General features: G+C 41.0%; 1 protein-coding gene across 10 annotated transcripts in view; it reads left to right on the forward strand.

Moving 5' to 3' along the window:
• PDYN (prodynorphin) overlaps positions 1 to 22,256 on the forward strand; it is a 106,794-nt gene that overhangs the window by 22,596 nt on the left and 61,942 nt on the right. For all 10 annotated transcript variants that reach the window (XM_072632405.1, XM_072632406.1, XM_072632407.1 and 7 more), the window contains exon 2: positions 2,862 to 3,013. The gene's annotated coding sequence lies outside the window, so the exon portion shown is untranslated. The remainder of the gene's footprint in view (positions 1 to 2,861; positions 3,014 to 22,256) is intronic.

Here is a 22,256-nt window from a genome sequence, read left to right on the forward strand (position 1 = left end):
AACTGAGGTCCCAACAGGTTATATGACTTGCCCAAAGTCACATAGCTAGTAAATGGCAAAGCTTGGATTGGAAATCAGATCTGGCAATTCCAAATACAGCACTATTTTTCCTGCTGCAACTGTTGTTCATCCCTCATACTCAAAGAAGACCAAAGTGACATCTTGATATTGGGAGGCAATGTATGGTGTGTTTGACTGGCCTATCAGACCAATATGAACTCAGAAGGTTCAACCACTGGTCAGGCACAGTCCATTTGTACATTTGGGATGGAGATGGTTCTGGATTTATACATCTTATGTTTCCTTTGTGCTGCTGAGATTCTGCTTTGCTCATAGAGCACAGTACCTTCTTTGATGCAGGCACTCTGTGCTGGGTAGTCTTATACCAGTGTTTCTCCTTTCTCACAATCCATAACCAAAGTTCTTCAGAGAGACCTTGAGAATGTCTTTGTAGTGACTCTTCTGACCTCCATGTGAGCACTTGCCTTGTGTGAGTTCTCTGTAAAAGTCTTTTAGGTAAATGTACTTTTGGCATTCAAACAATATGGCCAACCTACTGAAGTTGCGCTGTCTGTTGTAGAGTTTGAATGCTTGGCAGTTCAGCTCAAGAAAGAACCTCAATGTCTGGTTCCTTATCTTGCCAGGTGATCTTCAGAATCTTCTTAAGGTAATTTCAATGAAAGTGGTTTAGTTTTCTGGCATGGCACTGGTAAACTGTCCAGGCATATAACAATGAGGTCATATGCTCTGAAGCAACACGTCTACGTACGACAGCTCTGTAGACCTTCAGTTTAATACTTCTTCTCTCCCACACTTTCTTTTGGAGTCTCTCAAATGCTGAGCTAGCTCTGGCAATGTCTATGTATATATCCCTGGAAAGTATACTTCCAAGGCAAGTAAACTTATCCACAGCATTCAGAATTCCTCCATTTGCTCTGATCATGGTTCCATGTATGGAGCCTGCACACTCTGGAGCCTCCAAAAACCAAGTGTGAAATGACCTAGATCAAGGCAATTCTTTGACAAAACGTCAATTCCCCTAGTCCTTGTTACTTCACCAATGAAGCCATTGCTCTAACATTGATAGTATGTCTTGTTGTCCTTTACGAGAGGTGAACTTGCGTCTTGGATACTTTTTACACCTGTTTACACCACAATAATGATGTTGGTTGATTGAAGATTCATTCCTCCTTCTCCTCTTGCACAGACACACACACACACACACACACACACACACACACACACACACACACACTTCTGAGTTTTCTTCTTGGCTTAGCATTTAAAAGAGAGCAACATATAGACCCCAGAGACTAGAAAGTTATGGAGGGAGGAAGGGGGAGAGAGAGAGAGAGAAATGGTTGTATGTAGGGTCACTGGATAGAGGAAACCATGTGACCTCTCCAGGGTAATCATAGTTATTAAGGAACTAATGCCAGATGGAGAAGATAAAGCTGAGGAGCTTTTGTCCCAGCACCAATTTTCATGAAAATGGTGGAATTGAGCAGAAAGGGAAAGAGACACAATGTAGTAGAACCAACAAGCCTTTTGTCACTGCTGCTAAAACTGGTGAGTTATAAGGATTGTGCATGTTTGTGGGAATGGAATTGCCTCCCTGTTGGTCCTGAGTGCCTTTCTCTTGTGTGCCTTGGCTTGGTATTTATTTAAAGCCCTCCCCAATATGGTTTCCACCTACTATTTAATATATTACTCTTCTCTATGGTCAGACTTGCCTGTTAGCTGTTGCCAAAATATATTTCCTCTCTTACATCTGTGTGTTTGCTCAGCTGACCCCCCCGGGTCTGGAATGTATTCCCTCCTCATAGGTGACTTGTAGATGAAGATCTAATAGAGGAGGACGGATAATGATCATGTCTGTTTATGGGCTCAGGTGTGAGTCCTTTGTGGTTTTCATTGGGTTAAACAAATGTGGCTTGTGCTGAATGTGTTTTTATCCTGGGTGCTTGCTCAAGGGCTGAAGTCTGTTTTCCATTTTTTTTTTTGTAGAAACTTAAATATGAACCAAATTCTAAAGTTGTCACTGTGCCATGATCAACTGTGATACACTTAGCTCTTCTGAGCAATACAATGATCCAAGACAATTCCAAAAGACTCGTGATGAAAAATTCTGTCACATCCAGAGAAAGAACTATGGTGTCTGAATGCAGTTGAAGCAGACTATTTTCACTTTGTTTTTTGTTTTTTCTTTGTCATGATTTTTTCCCTTTGTTCTAATCCTTTCACAGCAAGACTTATGTGGAAATATATTTACATGTTAACAAATGTTAAGTTAAAGGAAACAATCTTATATATGTATGTGTATATATACATATATATATACACATACATATATATATGTACACATATATGATCATGCTTGCATAACCTATATCAGATTGCTTGCTGTCTTGGGGAGGGAGTGGGGAGGGAGTAAGGGAGAAAAATTTGGAAATCAAAATCTTATAAATAAAAGTGAATGTTAAAAACTATCTTTACATGCAATTGGTAAAAAATACTATTGGAGGAAGAATAAAAAAATTCTGAAGTTGTCAAGTGTAAACCTTGACTGGGAGGGAACACAATCCTGAGAAATTTTAGAGAGAAATCTTTAAGACAAGACCGAAACCTGTTGATGTGAGTCCAGCCTCTGGCCTTCGTGGCATTCATTACTGTAATGATACTAATAGTCTTAGCCAACATTTATGTGCTACTTTGCTCATCATGAAGTGCTTGACATATATGATTCCATTTGGTCCCCACAACAACCCTGGGAGGTGATGCTACATGTGTTTTCTCGAAATCATACACTGAGTAAGTGGCAGAGCTGGGATTAAAGCCTTTGTCTTGTCTGTCCTCTCCAGGCTGCACTGCAGGCTTCCTCTACTACACCCCACTCTTCATCCCAAAGTCTCACTCCAGTCCTGGATTTCACACATTGGAAGTACTGCCACTGCAACTGCTTCTTCTGATTGCATGGTTCCTCCCAGGACCTCCATTTAAGGAGGGCCCCCAGGTCAGCCATGTCTCATTCTCCTGTGATTACCTTTGTCTGTCCCTCCCTTCCCCAATTCCTCACCCTCTCACTTTTCAGCATTCAGTGCTCAGCATGTAGTAAGAGCTTAATAAATACTGCTTCTTGTTAAACCCAGTGTTCATTCCATTATACCATCAGAATGCAGTAAGAAGGAAAAAGGAAGAGAGACACTAAGGCATGGGGTGGGGTGGTCAGACCAGTGGTATGTTTAACAATCAGCTGAGGGGGGAAAGTGTGCCCATAATATGTTTTTAAGTTTAACCTGAATAGTTAACATTTTCTCCCTCAATTTTTTAAGTTTAGAAAATCAACAAAATAATAAACGAAACCCTGATTTGTAGAGTTTGCCTGTTTCTGAGGTAGAAGTGCTCACACTGAACATTTGACAATCAGCTCTGGGAAATCAGTTAAGCTGGCTCTAGCACACTCTTGGGTGGGAATGAACATAGAGAGACTTGGAAGGATGGGAGGAAGAAAAAGGGTAGCAGAGGGTGTGTGTGTGGGGGGGGGGGGGGGAACAGTTAAGAGCAAAGCCCAGAAGTTGAGTGGATTGTCTCAACAGGGAATGTGTTTGTCAAAGAAGGTATTCAAGAGAGGGATTTATGATTGTCAAGAGTTCTGTCGAAGGTATGCCTGCTAGAATATTGAACTGTGGGACCCCTGAGATCTCTTTCACTGGGGAGGTTCTTTGATCTTATTACTGCTCTCATTGGATATGCTACTTGCCTCTAGCCAGTTAGTTCAATGACCTTTAAAAACTCACAGTTCTTTAGGCAGAAGTTGCCAGGGCCTCCTTCCTTTGTATCTGTTTTATTGACAAAGCTGTTGTGAGGAAAGTACTTTGTAAACCTTACAGTGTCATAGAAATAAATATGAATTATGATAACAGGAGGGCCACCAAGCTTAGAGTTCTTATTTCAAAGACCTGCTATGACCTATGTTAACTGCCACCTAGGGATGGCCTTTATAAGTATGTATAAAAGACATACCTACTTGGTGTGATTTCATTAATTATAGCCTTTCCCTACCCCCAAAACCTGCTCCCTGAATGCTCACTGACATCTGATAGTTCACCATTAAAGACTGTTTCCTTTAACTTAAGACTTAACTCTTGTTAACATGGAAACATCTTACTGTTCATTTTCAAATTCGAATGAATGAACTTGTCAGAATTTCATCCTACATACTTGAGTAGGGGAGAGAGGAAGGAACTAAAGGAAGGAGTCACTAGAATGCTGGACTTCAAGAAGAGTAACCCTCTACTGAAATCCTACTACTGACCATTGTGTGTCCACTGGCAAGTCAATTAACATCAAGTCTCTATTTCCTCCTCTGTAAAATAGAGATAACAGGATTGTTAAGAGACTCAAATAAGAGGATGTCTTATTAAGTGTTTTGAAAACATGGAAATGTTATATGAATGCCAGGTTTTTTTATATCAAAGGCAAAGTTTGACAACAGCTGTTTTGTTAATAATGAATATTATGTACACAATTGGGCAATTAGGCAAGTTGCTATTTTCAAAATGATATCAGGGTCACTCCCAAGGTCCTGGTGCCAAGGGAATGGAAAAAGAATCAGGAGACCTAAGTTCTATTCCCATCTCTGCTGTGATGTTATTGTGTGACCCTAGGTAGCCTCACTTTAGAAGAAGGCTTGCACATGGGATTCAGGAGAGAGATATTGGCCAAGAGGATGGATGGTGGAGGGAGAAAATGTTCTCTTTCAGCCTCACCTTCACCTTCTGTAAAAATGAGGAAGTTGATCGTCTTTTTATCCCTTCAAGCCCTAATATTTTATGTCCTAAGATGATATTTCTCCCATTTTGTGTTCTGTAATTCTGTTTTTCTCAGATTCCTTGTTCTAAGGCCTGTTTAGTTCAAACATTCTATACTTTAAAGTCTCTTCCACTTCTGACATTTTATATTGTAGGCTCAAATGATGTAGAGTTGGAAAGGATTTTAGAGATCTTATAATCCAATCCCCCCTAGTTTTGTGGATGAGGAAACTGAAGCCCAGAGAAGATGCATTTGTCCAAGGTCACGCAGGTCATAATTAATAGTTGAGATTCGAACCTAGGTCCTCTGGCTCCAAATTCAGTACTTTTTCCACTACCCCAAAATTACTCATTCAAACACTGAAATGGATCTTCCATCTCATTGATGAGGGTATTTTCTTCAGTCTTGCAGATAGCATTCCACTCATGTCTGCCTGTCTTGTGCAGTTCTTGTCCATATCAACCTCTGGGTTCCACCACAGGATGTGTGTGTGTTGAATATACAGGACTTTTTCCCACTTATCTTGGCATTATAAAGATATCAGTGGAACACATAGGCTGTCCCTTGGCCATCCCCGCTCCTGCCATGTCATCAGTCCGTCTTCTTTTTTGGTCATATATTCCTTTGATGACATTCATTACGCTGCTTCTCCTTTTCACTACTCAGTTTGTAATAGGCAAATGGCAGACTGTTCACTCCCACCATGCATGTCTCCATTACCCTTTGGGTGATTCTCACTGTGATGTGCTACTTATTTGCAATCATGGAAGACAAATTACAGAATCACAGAAATTCTCTCTGTCTCTGTCTCTCTCCTTCCCATTGTCTCTTCCCCCCATATCACACCCCTCCCCCCATACCTTCCCATAGGGAACTCTCAGCTCACTCTGACTTCTTTTGAGTTTTCAAGTGCTTTAGAAAATGCTGGATTGATTTATTCTAGAGTCCTTACACAGCAGAGCTGTCACACCAATTAAAAAATGATGCTCTTAGCTTAATCCTAATATTAGGAAGGACCTTGATTAAAATGGATTACAGATACCTTAAGCCTAGTCAATATTACTGTTTGAACAGAAGTGAAAAAGATTTGGGTTTCTCTAACTCTCGACATCACTATCCAAAGATTGTTCCTGTTATAAGACAAGATATAGATTGCCACAGCACAGAAAGCCATGAGGTTCCTCATTATCCCAAGGCCAGGAGCTGGAAGTCCTAGAACAAACTGAGCAAGCTTCATACTCTCTTGATCTTTGATGTACCTGAGAAATTTCATTGTGTGAACACCAGGGTGTTACAAGAGCTGAAAATTGGAAAGTTTGCTGAATTAGAGGACTACAGAAGAGGCCTCAGGAGATCATACAACCTTAGCCCCCTGCTTCCTCACAGATCTGGTCTGACTCACTGCCCTATGTACTCACTATTCTTTCTTGTTCTTCATTCTTTAGTAGATTTGCCCTTTGGATGTTTGGTTAAGTAACTGTACTCTATGGACCTCAATTTCCTCCTCTGCAAAACAAGGTGGGCGGATTCTGAAAAAATAATTTAGGAGAATTCAAAAAAAGTTACTAAATCACTTATTTCCTATACCTCTGTGAGCCCACTATTGGGATTATACCCCAAGGTAGTCAAGGACAGAGATAGAATGAGAAGACTCATATGTTTAAAATAGTCATCGCATCAGTCTGTGTTATAAGAGCTGGAAATGTAATATGTGACCCATTGGTTTGGGAACAGCCAAACAAACAAACTGAAGTATGTTAGGGAAATGTTATTGTAAGGGAAGGAAGGAAGAAAGAAAAAAAGAAGAGAAAAAAGGGAGGGGAGAAAGTGAGGGAGGGAAGGAAGAAAAAGAGAAAGAAAGAGAAGGGATAGCAAGAAAAGGAAGGAAGGAAGGAAACAAACATTAAGCACTTTCTATGTGCCAGATAGTGCTAAGCACTTTACAAAGAGTAACTCATTCAGTCCTCACAACAGCCTTGGGACATAGGTGCTATTAGTATCCTCATTTAATAGTTGAGGAAAGTGAGGCAGATAGAAGTCAAGTGACTGACTGAGCCAAGATCACACAGCTAGGGAAGGTCTGAGAAGGGATTTGAGCTCAGGTCCTCACTATACTACACAGTATAGCTAGGAATAGCTGGGAATATGCTAGGAATGATGAATTCAATGAAATAGAGGAAGATTCATATGAAGTGATACAGGCTATGAATGAATAAAACAGAAGAACAATGTACAAGTCAATAGGCATTTATTATATGCTTTCTGTGGCATATATTTTATGCCCGGCATTGTGCTAAGTGCTAAGGATTAAAAAAAAGAGCAAAAACAGCCTTTGTTCTCAAGTTGCTCACAAACGAAAGGAGAAGACTATATGCAAACTGTACATGCAAGATATATGCAGGGGAGATTGGAGGCAATGTCAAAGGGAAAGGATGGGAAACCTGTAAAGCCCTTTTGAAGAAGGTGGTATTTTAGTTTAAAGGAAGCTAGGGAAAATGGGAAATAGAGATAAGGCAAGGGACCAGTATGGGGGACAGCCAGGGAAAGACTGTACGAAACAGAGGAACAAGTAAGAAGGCCATGTTGCAGGATACTTGAGTATGTGGAAAGGAGTCAAGTCTAAGAAGCCTGGAGAGATAGGAAAGGGCCAGGTTATGATGGGTTTTAAAAGCTAAACATAGGATAGTATGTTGATCCTCGAGGTACTAGGAAGGCACTGGAATTTACTGAGGAGGGGAATGACATGGTCAGACTTGTGCTTTAGGAAGATCCTCAATTGAAATAGTGAATACTATCCTACTCTCCACCAAAGCTGTTAAACATTCTCATCTCTCCTCAAGCCTCTCAGCATAATCTCTCCCCAGCACCAGCTCAACCAAGGACTTTGCTTCATATTTCGCCAAATGAATTGAGAACATCCATAGAAAGCACTCCCTTCTCCCTTCCTTATAGTCTCATGTCACTCAGACATCTTTCCTGAAAATCTCATCTACTTGTTGTGAACTGATCCAATCATTCTGGAGCACAGTTTGGAACTATGCCCAAAAGGCTATAAAACTGTGCATAGCCTTTGACCCAGCAATAGCAGTACTAGGTCTATCACAAAGAGATTTAAAAAGGGAGTGTAGTGAGGGCAGAAAGGAGAATCTATTTGTACAAAAATACAACAGCTCTTTTTGTGGTGGCAAAAAATTGGAAATTGGAGAATGGCTGAACAAATTGTGCTGTATCATTGTAATGCAATTCTGTTGTGCTATAAGAAAAGACTAGTGAGATGGTTTCAGAAAAACCTGGAAAGACCTATATGAACTGATGCAAAGTGAAGTGAGCAGAACCAGGAGAACATTGTACACAGTAACAGCAACATTTTATGATGATCAACTATGAATGACTTAGCTCTTCTCAGTAATACAATGATCCAAGGCAATTCCAAAGGACTCATGATGAGTCCAGAGAAAGACCTGATGGAGTCTGAATGCAGATTGAAGCATACTATATTTTTCACTTTCTGTATTTTTTCCAGGGTTTGTTTTTTGGCCTGTTTTCTTTCACAGCATAACTAACATGGAAATGTTTAGCATGTATATAACATATATCAAATTGCTTAATGTCTCAGGGAGAGGGGTGGGGAAGGAAGAGGGAGGGAAGGATTTTTAATTCATTTTTTTAAAATGAGTATTAAAAATTGTTTTTAAGTGTAATTGAGAAAAATTAAAATATTAAGAAAGAAAGAAAATATCCTCCATTCAGGTCTCAGATGAAGAGACTCTCCTTACCGAGGAAAACCCCTCTATATTTGCCCTTGATCCTATCCCTTCCCCAGTTCTCCACCAGATTACCCCTATTATCATCCCCACACACTCTCTCTAATTTTTAATTTTTCTGTTTACTTCCTGGTTCATTCCCAGCTTCCTACAAACACATTCATGTCTTTCCCACCCTTAAAAACAACAACCCTCAGTTGATTCAATTATTCCTACTAGCTTTTGTACTATATTTCTCCTTCCCTCACTATCTTGTGTTTGTCCTTCATTGCCAAAGAAGACCATGACATCAGAGAAATGATGACATGACTTGCACTTGACTTTGTTTTGAGTGAGGGAGGGCTGTGCAGATCATCATCCTCACTTCTCCTCCAGAGCTATCTGAATCCAGTGACCTGATATTCATCAAGATGACTGGAGATGATCCAGGATGCAGTGGGAGACCTTGGGCGCTTTAGGCCAAGGTCTTTGCAGGTACTCACTTAGGGTGAGGCAACACCCATTCATGGAATAGGCCTGTTTAAGAAGTAGCCAGGGCATGGCCCCTTTAATGAGGTCAAAGAAAAGAAAGACATTAGGCTGGGTAAGCTGTTGCCTCACCCTAAGTGAGTGCCTGCAAAGACCTTGGCCTAAAGGGCCCAAGGCCTCCCACTGAATCCTGGATCATCTCCAGTCATCTTGAGGAATATCAGGTTACTGGATTCAGATGTCTCTGGAGGAGAAGTGAGGCTGGTGACCTGCACAGCCCTCCCTCACTCAAAACAAAGTCAAGTGCAAATCATGTCATCATTTCTCTGATGGCATGGTCTTCTTCAGCAACGAAGGACGAACACAATCCTGTGAGCAGATGCAGCTGGGGACCTAGCTAGCTGGGTAACTCAACTCCTCCTCTCCTGTCTGCCTCCCCCTCCCCTTCCTTCTCCTCTCCAAAGGAAGGTAAATTTGGATGACCAAAAGTTGCCCAGTTGACTTGGGTTTTACTGGTTCCTTTTCTTTCCTTTCCTCTCCTTTCCTTTTCTGTCCTGTCCTAAAACCTCAAACCTACTGCACTCTGAAACTGGGACTCCAATGGGCCCCTGCCTAGGGCTCCCCTGGACCCTCCTTGCTTTAGAGTGATCATCAATAGTAACTGTTGCTGGTTCCCTCACTATCTAAACTCTTTGAGAAAGCCATTTGCAATAGGTGCCTTTAGTTTCTCTCCTTTTCCCTTGTAAACCCTCTACAATTTGGCTTCTGTCATCATCATTTGACAGAAATTTCCTTCTCCAAATTACCAGTGATCTCTTAATTGCCATATCTAATGACCTTGTCTCAGTCCTGATCCTCCTTGACCTCTCTGCAGCTTTTGACCCAGTTGATAGCCTTCTCCTGTAATTTCTCTCCCCTCTGGATTTTATGTGTCACTCTCTTTACCCTGGTTGTCCTACTACTGACCTAACTGCTCCTCAGTTTCCTTTGCTGGCTCTTTATCCATGCCATGCTCTTTAAACTTGACTATGCCTCAAGGCTCTGTTCTTGGCTATCCTTTTCATGGTATAATATCTCACTTGGTGATCCTATTTTCTTCCACAGATTGATATCCTCTTTAAGCAAATACTTCCGCAATCTACTTATCCAGCCCTAGACTAAGCTATAGTCATGCATCTTCAACTGCCTCTTGGACATCTTAAACTTATGTCCTATAAGCATCTGAAACTCAGCATGTCCAAAATAGAACTCATTGTTAAAATTTTTTTCAATTAAAAAGCATTTATTTCCTTTCTCATTCTTTCCACTCATTTGAACAAAAAAAGAAATATAAAACTCTTATAATGGAGATGTATAGTCAATCAAAAACAAATTCCTGTATTGGCCATGTCTAAAAATAAATGTCATATTCTTCATTTAAGTCCATCACCTCTCTCACAGGAGGGCAGTATAATACTTCATCTTTGGTCTTTTGGAGTGATGATTGATCATTGAATTGATTAGAAGAAGTCATTATCTTTTACCCTAACCTTCTTCCCTTTCAGACTTACCTATCACTATTAAGGCACCACCATCATCACCTAGGCTCAAAACCTCAATATCATTCTCCATTCCCCATCTCCAATACCACCTCCATTCTGGGGTGGTAGCCCTAGAACATGGGATACACACAAAAGTGGAAAGTGATGTACACAGTCAAGTTACTAGGATGACTTTGCTTAACTGTTATCAGGGAATATACAAGGGGAGGGGTTATTTAGATGTTTCTTGGTAAATATATAGTGTATCAAGATGAAACGTATCAATGAAACAAATTAAATGTAGGAGTTGGATTAGGTGATCTCTATAGTCGCTTTTAGCTCTGACATTCTATGATCTTAAAGTCTCTTCCACTTTAAAAAAATTTATTTTCCTTCCATTTCTTCTAGTGTTTGTTTTGTTTTCTGGAGTTCCATCCAGAACTTGGTCCCTTTCAGTTTTGATATTCTCTGCTGTGTGTTCCGGGGTCCCTTCTAGGATTTGCCTTGCTCCATATTCTCCTGCATTTCAAGGGCAGAAGAAAATAGAGTAACTGTGTCAGTTCAGCAACTTTGAGAGTCTCTTGGGGCCCTTTTTATGTGCCTATTAAAATCAAGCATTTAAGCCTTATGTTTATAGATGGTCTTTATCATCCTTTTTTATTAGATGATGGGAGGAGCTATATGACCATAACACAGAAGAATAATTTTCAATTCATCAGTATTAATAACATAATATAAAGGCTATACATTATTATGTGAAGAGAATAGTGCACAGTTTACCCTAATGACTTCATAAGATACCAGCAAGTATAGTCTAATTTATTTGTGGTCAGGGATATATCACATAAAAACACAGTTCACAGACATAGTAATTTGAAAACCTCACTTAGTGAACACAGAGTCATAAAATGTCAGAGTGGAAGGGATCTTAGAATACAGATTATTAAGAGTTAGAACGGACTTTAGAACACAGAATATATTAGAATATACAATGCTGATTCACATATTGAATGGCAGAGCTGGAAGGCACCTTAGAGGGATCTAATTTAACTACCTCATTTCAGAAAAAAAGGGAAGCTATGAAGTAGCCAGGTGGCTCAGTGGATAGAGAGAACCAGACCTAGACTCAGGAATCTTTGTGTGCCACAGATGCTAACTGGGTGACGTTAATCTGTCTCAGCCATTGCCTCACATCTGTAAAAAGGGACTGATAATAGCAACTTCCTCCCAAGGTTGTTGTGAGGATAAAATGCTTTATAAAAATGCTAGTTATTATTATTCTTCCCATATCTTAAAAAAGAAAGAAAAAATGTATCTGGTATTTCTTTGGTCCATATTTTGTATGTATTTCCACATTGTTTCCACCAATAGAATGTAAGCTCCTTGAAGGCAGGAATTACTTAATTTTTATCTTTGTATCCTCAGTACCTAGCACAGTTCCTGGTACGTAGCAAGTGCTTAATAAGCTTGCTGAATGTTTTTGTTTGTTTGTTTACGACTTTTTAATGCATTAGTGATTTCAGGCTCTCCTGCACCAACGTTTTGATCAAAGCCACCAGCAATAATATTTGTACTGCTCTGGCATTTTTGCAGTTTACAAAGTGCTTTACTAATTAGTTATATGAAGTGCACAGTGCTCATATTATCATCCCCATTTTACAGAGGAGGAAATTAAGATTTGCATAGTTATTGAGGAATTAGTATTCTTTCCATGGCTTCGTGATGGAGAAGTGCCCCTTCTCTTTTTCCAGGTCAGGTTTCATTAGCCTCCCCCACAGCTTGGCATTCCAGGATGCTGATGACTCCCAGCACTGGCAGAGCTAATGAGGTTGCCTTGAAAATTCCTTTTATTGAACCAAGTTTGCTGAACCCAGATTGACTTATTGTCTCATCCCCCCAGAAACATAACCTTTCTGTGCTTTGTGAGATGGATGGACATGTTGTTTCATTCCATAGCTGTGTGTGTTCCATGGCTTTGTGCGTAAACTCTTTGGAATAAATGTGATAATCTCATTTTCAGATGTCATTTGCAGCTGAGTTACAGAATTCTTTGCTCCCAGCTGTTATAGCGGTTTATTAAAAGAACTTTTGGCCCTCCACCTGAGAGGCTCAGAGGGCTATAATAATAAATTTTAATGACCCATGTAGGTAAGAAAGGAGGACAATGGAGGGAAGGAAAGGAAGGAAGAAAAGAAGAAAGGAAGGAAGGAGGGAGAGAGAGAGAGAGAGGGAGAGAAAGATGCTTTCTGGGGGACTGCAGTCCAGGGTCCAACTTTCAGTTTTATAGAAAGAAGGTAGATTTTATCTGTTCTTTTTAATTAGTCTGGTGGATAAAGGTTAACTTGGGATCCCCAAACTCACAAGACACTGTTGACTAATCATAGTGGCAGTAGATTAATTTATTCTGAAAAATGCAAATACAAGAGATTCAAAACATGTTTCAGAGTTCATCAATCCACTCTCTTCACAATGGAAAGCAAGAGCAGGTTCCACATGAGACTAATCTCTCTTATCTCCTGCACTCAGGACTCTCTGGTCTCTGTTCCACAGCCTTTGGAGTGAGCTGTCTTAATCTCATCCAACCACCACTACCACCACCCCATTCTTTCCTCTCCCACCTCCAACCCCACTGGTATTGAACCATGAACCATGATAAAATCCACTCTGCCATTGTTCCTGGACAGAATGTGCCAACATACTTCTCCACAAGCTATTTACCATTTCTGGATCAACTTGTCCCTTCTTATTCACCACTCCCCTTCCCTTTGTATTTTGTCTTCCGCTATTAGAATGTAAGCTTCTGAGATGTCCTTGTTTATTTGTGCTGCCACTTAGCATACAGCTTAGAATTAAGTAAATGCTTAAAGCATGTTCTCCACTTATTCAATCATTCATTCTCTTCCACCTAGCAAATGTTGTTGTTCAATCCGTCCCACTCTTCTGTGACCCTGTCCTTGGGGTTTTCTTGGCAAAGATACTGGAGTGGTTTGTCATTTCCTTCACCAATGGATTAAGGCAAACAGGTTAAGTAACTGCTTTCCCAGGGTCACACAGTGTCTGAGGCTGGATTTGAACTCAGCTTTTCCTAACTCCGGGCTCAGCACTCTATCCACTGAACCTCCTAACCATCTCCTACAGAGCAAATAGTAAAGACTTCAATATTTGATGAGTTAAACCTACGTAAGATGAGACATCTGAATTCTAGTCCAGAATTCTGTGTGGCTTTAGGCAAGTCACTTCTTTAGTTCTTGTTGTTGGCAGAGTTGCACCAAGTCATCATCCTCACTCTCTTCCAACATCGTTGAAGTCCATTGGAAGGACAAAAGTCAGAGTGACTGACGGCAGCCTGGTGGATGACCTTAGCATCTTCAATGTCTGGCCAAGCTTTCAGCTTTCCATGGTGCCTGTTTCAGCTGCTGGATCAAATTGTTCTCATCTGCCCATTACATTAGGGGAAGTCTTTACATGCTTGGGGCAGACACTCCCATAGTTCAATGACAAGTTTAAGGCCTGTTGGTTACCCTCAACCCAGTTTAGCCTGTCTGCCAGGATGGTTTTACCAGGGTGTAGTCACTGCCCACAGGTAAGAGTTGGGTTGTAGGTGGACACCAAAGGTAAATGAACAGCTCTGGAAAGGACCCTCACACCAGAGGTATTAGTCCTCCCTGAACACCCCCATACACCCACTTTCTTATACTAAAAGTGATAAAAGCTAGTATTTCTAGGGTTTGCAAAGCACTTTAGATGTGTAATCTCATTTGATCTTAACAGCAATCCTGTGAGGTAGATACTATTATTATCCCCTCCTTATAGATGAGGAAGTAGAGGCAGACAAAGGTTAAATGACTTGCCCAAGGGCACACAGTAAGTGTCTGAGACAGGATTTGAACCCAGGTCTTCCTGACTCTATGCCAAATGCTCTTTCTAGTATATCACCTTGCTGTCTCTACACAAGCATTCTTCAGGCATCAGCTATGTGCCAGAGACCTTTAACTCACCTCTTTAACAAACATGATCTCATTTGATCCTCATGGCAACCATGGAAGGAATTATTATTGTTATTGTTGTCATTATTACATATTATCCCTATTTTGTAGTTGAGAAAACTGAGGTTAAGTGACTTGCCCAGGGTCAAGCAGCTAATAAGTATCTGGTCTGGCGCTCTAGCCTCTGTGCCATGCTAGCTGCCAGAGTGATTAAGAAAGGTATTTCATGTAAGAGATTATATTTGAACTAAGCCTTGAAGGAAACTAGGGGATGTGAATGAAGGGTCGGGATGAACAAGGAGTACATTCCAGTCATGGGGTGGGACTGAGGATCAGACAGGTGGCACCAGAAAGTGAACTAAAAGTCAAAGGCATGCAAACTGTAGCTCATCTCTGTAACCTCAGATGAGTCATGCGGTTCGGTTTCATAGGATCTTTGACTTGGAAGAGGCCTTGGAAAATCTCCTCTTCCATCGCTCTCATCCCATGCATTAAATATAAACTCACACTGTTAAGTGAGAGGGTCATCCTGGCTGCCCTCTGACCCCTTCTTAGCCTTAAGAGTAGGCTTTAACCTTCCACATCTGAATTCTCTTCTAGCTCTGGCTTTCTTAGTTTTGTGCTCCTTTTCCAGTGCCAGCAATTTATTATTAAAGGTGAAATGTCATTGGTTTTATTATCAATGAATAATTATTAGTCACCATTAAGGACATGTCTGAGTCGGTTATAGATGGAGAGTCTAAGTACTGCAAGGAGTCTTCAGAAGAGCCCAGGAAGGTCTGTCCTAAGCTGGATTGAGCCTCCAAGGAGGATTTGTGGAAAGACCTGGACCCAAATCACACGTGTGAGCTGGTGTTTGTGATCTGTGCCAGCAGGGGGAGCACTGACACTGATGAGACCACAGAGCCACGGAAGTCATTCAATTGTTAGTTAAATGATACATTGTTTTTTGTTGATAATAACAATGTACTAGATTGTGGTTGATGAAAATTAAATTCAAGGATTTATTAAACTAAGTATTATGCTATGTATATAATATTTCATATATATGTGTATATACACAAAGACACACATAAAACATGAAACAGTACATGCACTACACAACATTATATACAGACACGTATGTACACATATATAAAACATACAACACGTTAGACACATATAGAAACATACACACAAAATTATATATACTGTATACCACATTATGCACATACATGTTATATGTGTGTGTTTATATGTGTGTATATTAGGCATATAAAAAAGAAAAAACTTGTCTACCAATCTATAAGCATTTATTAAGCTCCCACTATATGCTAGACAGACTGAGACCTGGGAAAGCCCTTAGCTTAAAAAGGCCAAAGACTCCCTCTGCATCCAGGGCCATCTCCAGTCGTCCTGATCTATACCTTGCATTGGACCCAGATGGCTCTGGAGGAGAGAGTGAGGCTGGTGACTTTGCACTGCCCCACCTCACTTAAATCCAGTTTACTGCTTGTCATGATATCACCTCCCCGATGTCTTGGTCCTCTTTGAGAATAAAGGGCAAACAACAAATGATATGCTGGGCATGGTCTTAGGTACTTAGATACCATGGTAAAGATGAAAATAGTGCCTGTCCTCAACGAACTTACATTTTCTCAGAGGAGAAAGCATGGGCATATGTAAATAGATACAGACCATCTACAAAGTAAACACAAGACAATTTCAGGGAATTGGGGCCAGAGAAATGCTGGCAATGGAAAGCTGAAAGGCCTTATGTGGGAGTTGGCACTGGAACTGAGCTTTGAAGAAGGCACGAGGAAGAGCATTCCAGGCAGGAGAGACAGCCTTGGCAAAGATACAGAGGTGGGAGATGCAGTATCTTGTGTGAGAACAGCAGGAAGGATGTTTGGTTGGACTGCAGGGTGGATGAAAGGGACTAAGGTATTATAATCCTGGAAAGGTAGACTGCAGCTGGGTTGTGGGGGTTTTAAATTCCAAACAGAGACTTTATATTTCAAGCTAAAAGTAATAGTGAACCATTAGTATTTATAGCTCTCAAATAGCTTATGTTCTACTAGAACAGGAGTTCTTAATTTTTTAGTATCATAGATCCTTTTGACAGTCTGGAGAAGCCTATGAACTCCTTCTCAGGATAATGTTTTTAAAGGTATAAAATATATTTGGATGATAAAGGAAACCAATTATATTGGGAAATATTTATCAAAACATTTTTATATTTATAGATAGTTTATAGATAGAACCCCTGAAATCTATCCATGAACCCTAGGTTGAGAACCCATATACAGGGGGTTAAATGTATGGACATAGTGAATATGAAATAATATGAGTGGGCAGAGGTGGGGGGCAGGAGAGACAGAGAAAGAGAAAGAGGAGAGGAGGGGGAGAAAGAGAAAAAGAGGAGAGGGAGAAAAAAAGGAGGGGGGAGAGGGAGGGAGAGAGAAAGAAAGAGACAGAGACAGAGAGATGGCAGAGAGACAGAGATGGGGGAGAGAGAGACATGAGGGGAGAAAGAGAGAGACAGAGACAGAGACACACACAGAGAGATGGGAGAGAGAGACAGATCGGGAGAGACACATACGGAGAAACAATTGAGAGGCACAGAACTGAGAGAAAGAGAGGGAGAGAGAAAGAGAGCGCTCGGTAACAACTAGAGGAATCAAGAAAGATTTTCTATAGGAGATAGTTCTACACAGTAAGAAAATGACAATTCGACAATTCCAAGAGGGAGATGGGGAATGTATCCCAGGCATGGTGGATAGCAGATAGGTAGCTGATAGAATGCTGAATTCTGAGATTGCCAGGTAGGCCAGTTTGATTGGAGCATAGAGTTTGTAAAGGGGAAAAGTGTAAAATAAGTCTGGAAAGGTAAGAAAAACCTAGATTGTTGAGGACTTTACATGTCAAGCTGAGGAGTCTATGTTTTATCCTAGAGATAATAGGGAGTCATCGAAGGTTCTTGAAGTTGTTAGATCTGGGCTTTAGGAACTGGAGATTGGCAGCTCTTGTGGAGGGTGGATTGGAGAGACTGCTGATAAGACGTTGCACTCCAGGAGCAGCAGTGTGTGCTGCTTTTAAAAACTCTCCCTGTGAGGAGACTGGGTAACATTTCAAGAGGCACAAATGTTTTCCTGAGTTGGGAAGGCTGGCAAGTCACAGCTTATTTGACTGGGAGGCTCGCAGCTGTTATTCTTTAATGGAATTGATTTTTCTATTTGGGGACAGGTGTCCTACTGTGGCTGATTTGAGGAAAAAGCACAGATTTCAACATCTAGTTTGATATGACCAAAAGTAATAAATTGCCTCCCATTCCAGACCTGATGATGCAGACAAAGGGATTTAGTAAAATAGGATGCACATAATACACAAAAACTCTGGAGGATAATGTTATCCCTGCGGTTCTGGTGGTGGAATCCTTGAGAATTATCAGGAGCTGCCATATTTCTAGTTGGCGTTTGTTTCGATCATTCACATTTCTGTAGTGCTTTTAGGCTCACAAAGCATTTTTGGTCACAACAACTGTGTAGGGCGGGTGGTGCAAGTATCATTATTCTAATTTTCCACATGAGGAAACGGAGACTTAGAGATATTGTCACAGTCAATATCAAAAGTAGGATTTGAACTCATTTCTTCTGATTCTTCATTTATACAATGAGTACAGTCCCACTTCCAAGTCCAAAACTTGCTTCAGGCCGCAGTCTCAGCGGGGCTTCTCATGGCCTTCCTGCCGGGCTGGCTGTACCATGCTGCTTGCCATCCTGCCTCCAAGATACGTAGGGCTCGCACTCCCAGGAATGGTAGGGATGGCTTTGGTCACCTTAAAGTGGTTGATGTCCTTTGTGCTCAAAGAGGACCAAAATGACATCACTAAATCAGGTTCAAGGTACAGCATGTCTGACTATTGTGATTATAGCAATATGAACTCAGAAGGCTCTCCCACAGGTCGGACAAAAATAGTCTATTTGAACATTTGGAGTGGAGATGTCTCTAAATTTCCTTATCTCACATTTCCTTCGTGTTCCTGCAGTTTTGCTTTGCCCACAGAGCATATCACCTTTAATGTGGGCACACCATGCTGAGCTGTCCTGTGCCAGTGTCTCCCACATCTCCCAACTGATTCTAAAGTTCTTCAGAGAGACCTTAAGGGTGTCCTTATAACCTGAAAATAAAAAAGTTACACCAAACAGAACAAGACAAACACCCCAGGCCCAAGGTAAAAGGAGATCAAGGAAAGGAAGGAAGTCCTCCTTTACCTTCCCTGGTTCAGTTCTTGGCCCCCTCGCTGTGGGTGAACTGTGACCTTCATTCTTTGGACAGTCGCAGGAAAGAGAGAGACTGTGCTGTCTGGCCAGTTTTAAAGATGAAGCCTGTTCTAGCTACTTAGACAGTCAGCGGAGTCTACCCCCATTTCTGTGAGTGGGGAGCCCAGGGAAACAGTGTGCTTCCATGTCAGGCGGTTTGGCATGTGCATATCCTTACACTAGAAAACCTTTCCTGGAGCACAAATCTGCCTCTCTAGGACTTCCCCTCACCCACATAGAATGAGTCTCATTCTTATTTCCCTTTAGTTATCTAAGTACAGGAGCAGATATGGATAGGTGTGTATGATGCAGATTTGTCTACTAAAGTACAATAGAATCATAGAATTTTCCAGACCTGGAAGAATTCTTAGATGCCAATCAACCATCTAGCATTATTAAGCACTTACTATGTGCTAAGTGCTGGGGATACAAAAGAGGCAAAAAACAATTCTTGCCCTCAAGGAGCTTACGTTCTAGTGGGGGAAACAATACCCAAACAACTAAGTACAAACAAGGTTTATGCAGGACAAATGGGTGTAATCTCAGAGGGAAGGCATGAGTCTTAAGGGGGGCAGGGAAAGGCTTCTTGTAGAAATATAATTTTGATAAAAGTGTGGTGTAGCTGACAGGGTGCTGGTCTAGGGGCTAGGACATCTGGATTTTAGGTCCAACCCTGCCACTGCCTATAACTGTTTAAATCATTTTCTGGGCCTCATTTTCCACATGTGTAAAGTAAGGTGTTTGGGCCAAGTGATTTCTGAGGTCTCTTCCATCTCTAACAATTTTCATTCTACATCTAAAAATCTCTTCCACCTCTGTCATGGTTTATTTCACATCTACCCCATGTATGTGATATAAAAGAAAAATGTAAAACCCAATGGGTAAAAGAAAGGGGCTCCCATTCTATAATGTGTGGGCCCTTCCAGTCTGTTATTCTGTGAATATATGAGTTGTTGACAGCTCCTAGAAGAGATGCAATCAGTAATTATTCCATGTCAGATTCTTATAAATAGGCTTCCTCCTTTATAGTCTCAGATTCTTGGAGTAAAGGAGCAGCAGAGATCTTTATGTAAATATTTTTGCCACAATACTTCATCCGACTAGAAGAGACCCCCCAAATATCAAGAACAAATAATCTTTTTGTATTAGAAAGAAGAGTCATTAGTTTCAGAGAAACAAAAAAATTAAGCCCAGCCTCACCCATTTATGAATTCAAACATTTATTAAGGACTTACTCTGTGTCAAGCCCTGTGCTGGGCACTGAAGGGGAGGCAAAGATGAATGTGACACATAGTCCTTGCCCTTCCTGAGCTCCCTCTGCTATGTGAGGGGGAAGGAGGTGGGGCTGAATTAAGAGGTGGAAAGGGCCTTAGAGATCATCTAGTCTAACTTCTCCAAAGGACTTTTCCAAGGTTATACAAGGGGAATGAGCATTTATATTATGCTAAACACTTTATAAATATTATCTCCTTTAGTCCTTACAACAACCCTCATGAGGTAGGTGCTGTTATTATGTTTTTAATGTTTGGGATTTTCTTGGCAAAAATACTGGAGTGGTTTGCCATTTCCTTCTCCAGCCCATTTTATTGATAGGGAAACTAAGGCAAACAGGGTTAAGTGACTTGCCCAGGGTCACACAGTAGTAAGTGTCTGAGACTAGATTTGAACTCAATGTCTTGCTGACTAGAAGTCTGCCATCCTATGCACTACAGCGCCACCTACCTGCCACATTTAATTGTATGGAGGAGTTTTTTCCATCCAGCTGCATGATTAAACCTCATGCTATGCATCTGTGCATTACAGAGACAGAAATTACTATAATATAAGGAAGAATGTGATAAGTATATATGAGAGAGAGGTCCAAAGTACTCCAAGATTTCAGAGATCACTTTCATTGTCAAAAGAGTTAACATTTCAACTAGGCCTTGAAGGACAGACCACAGACACACCTACCTTCCTTGCATGACTCCGTGGAGTCCAAGCTGAAAAATGCCACTCTACTATAAGACAAGGTGTTTTATAAAGCTATAGATCACTGATGACAGAAAACAGGCATTTCTGTTTGCAATCTTGTCTGATCAACATGGAGGCTGCTGCGAAGGCTGGCTGCTTCTATAGTACTGGTGTTAGCCCAAAGAGGTAAGACAAAAGGAGAGGTAGTGTGGTGCAGTGGGAAGAGGCCTGGAATCATAGAGGAAGAAAGGAAAAAAGGGAGAGAGAGAGGAAGGACAAATGGAAGGAAAGGAAGGAAGGAGAGAAGGGAAGGAAGAAAGAAGGAAAGAAGGAAGGAAGGAAAGAAGGGTAGGAAGGAAGGAAAGGAGGAGGAAGGAAATAAGCATTTAATAAGTACCTGTTATATGCCAGGCATCATGCTAAATCCTTACAAATATTATGTCATTTGATCCTCACAACCAACCTGGGAAGTAGGTGCTAGTACTGTCTCTATTTTACAGCTGAAAAAAACTGAAGCAGACAGAAGTTAAGAGACTTGCCTAGGGTCACACAGCTAATAAATGTCACAGGCAGGATTTGAATCCAGGACCCCTGACTCCAAGGCCAGTTCTCTTTCCACCGTACCACACTGTTTCCCTCGGAGACCTGCATTTTAATTCAGGTTCTGATGCTGACCTTAAACACATCTTTTCTCCCTATCTGAACTGTAGTCTCCTTATGTCTAAAATGGAATCAATGATGCTTGTCCTACTTGCTCCACCAAATTTTTATAAGGAAAGTGCTTTGAAAGCCCTCTCCCATTCTTTGTGGTTCTTGTCTACCTTTCCCCATAAGTCTTCCACAGAAAATCTACTCATCATACTAACGGCCTTACTTTGGTTCTTTTAATATTTCACACAGTGTAGCAGGGACAAGTGAAAGATAAAAGCCAGGGCTTCTGATTCCCAGCCTGGGGCTCTTTCCATTCCACTAAAAACATTTTTTAAAAATGTCTTAAGATATTTGTATTCTAATGAATTGTTTAAGGTATTAGTATGTATCATTTAGAATGGAGTCTCCGAATGTTCTAATCAGCAGCTCAGGATGCAAGATGTTCTCACCAGAGGGCACTCTGGGGAGGGAAAGAGAAAATCATTAGCAAAGTAATAAAGTCCCTGCTGAATCCAGGGACAATCAAGACTCTACCTAAGAGGAGCAAGAATTATTTCTAACGAAGTTCCATAAATATCCCCAGATTCCAGGCTACTAATGAGCATAGAAAATCTCTAGTATGGCACCTGGCATTCTCTCCTTCTCAGCCTCTTTATTCTTGTATGGGCAGCCTGGTGTAGTGATGAGAGTGCTGTTCCTTGAGTCAGAAGATCTAGATTTGAGTCTAGACTCTGACGCTAACTCTGTGTGCCTGAGCAAAGATTATATACTTTGTCTGATCCTCAGTTTCCTTATTTGTAC

The sequence above is a fragment of the Notamacropus eugenii genome, chromosome 1 (assembly GCF_028372415.1).
Source record: "Notamacropus eugenii isolate mMacEug1 chromosome 1, mMacEug1.pri_v2, whole genome shotgun sequence".
In the NCBI taxonomy this organism is placed as follows: domain Eukaryota; kingdom Metazoa; phylum Chordata; class Mammalia; order Diprotodontia; family Macropodidae; genus Notamacropus; species Notamacropus eugenii.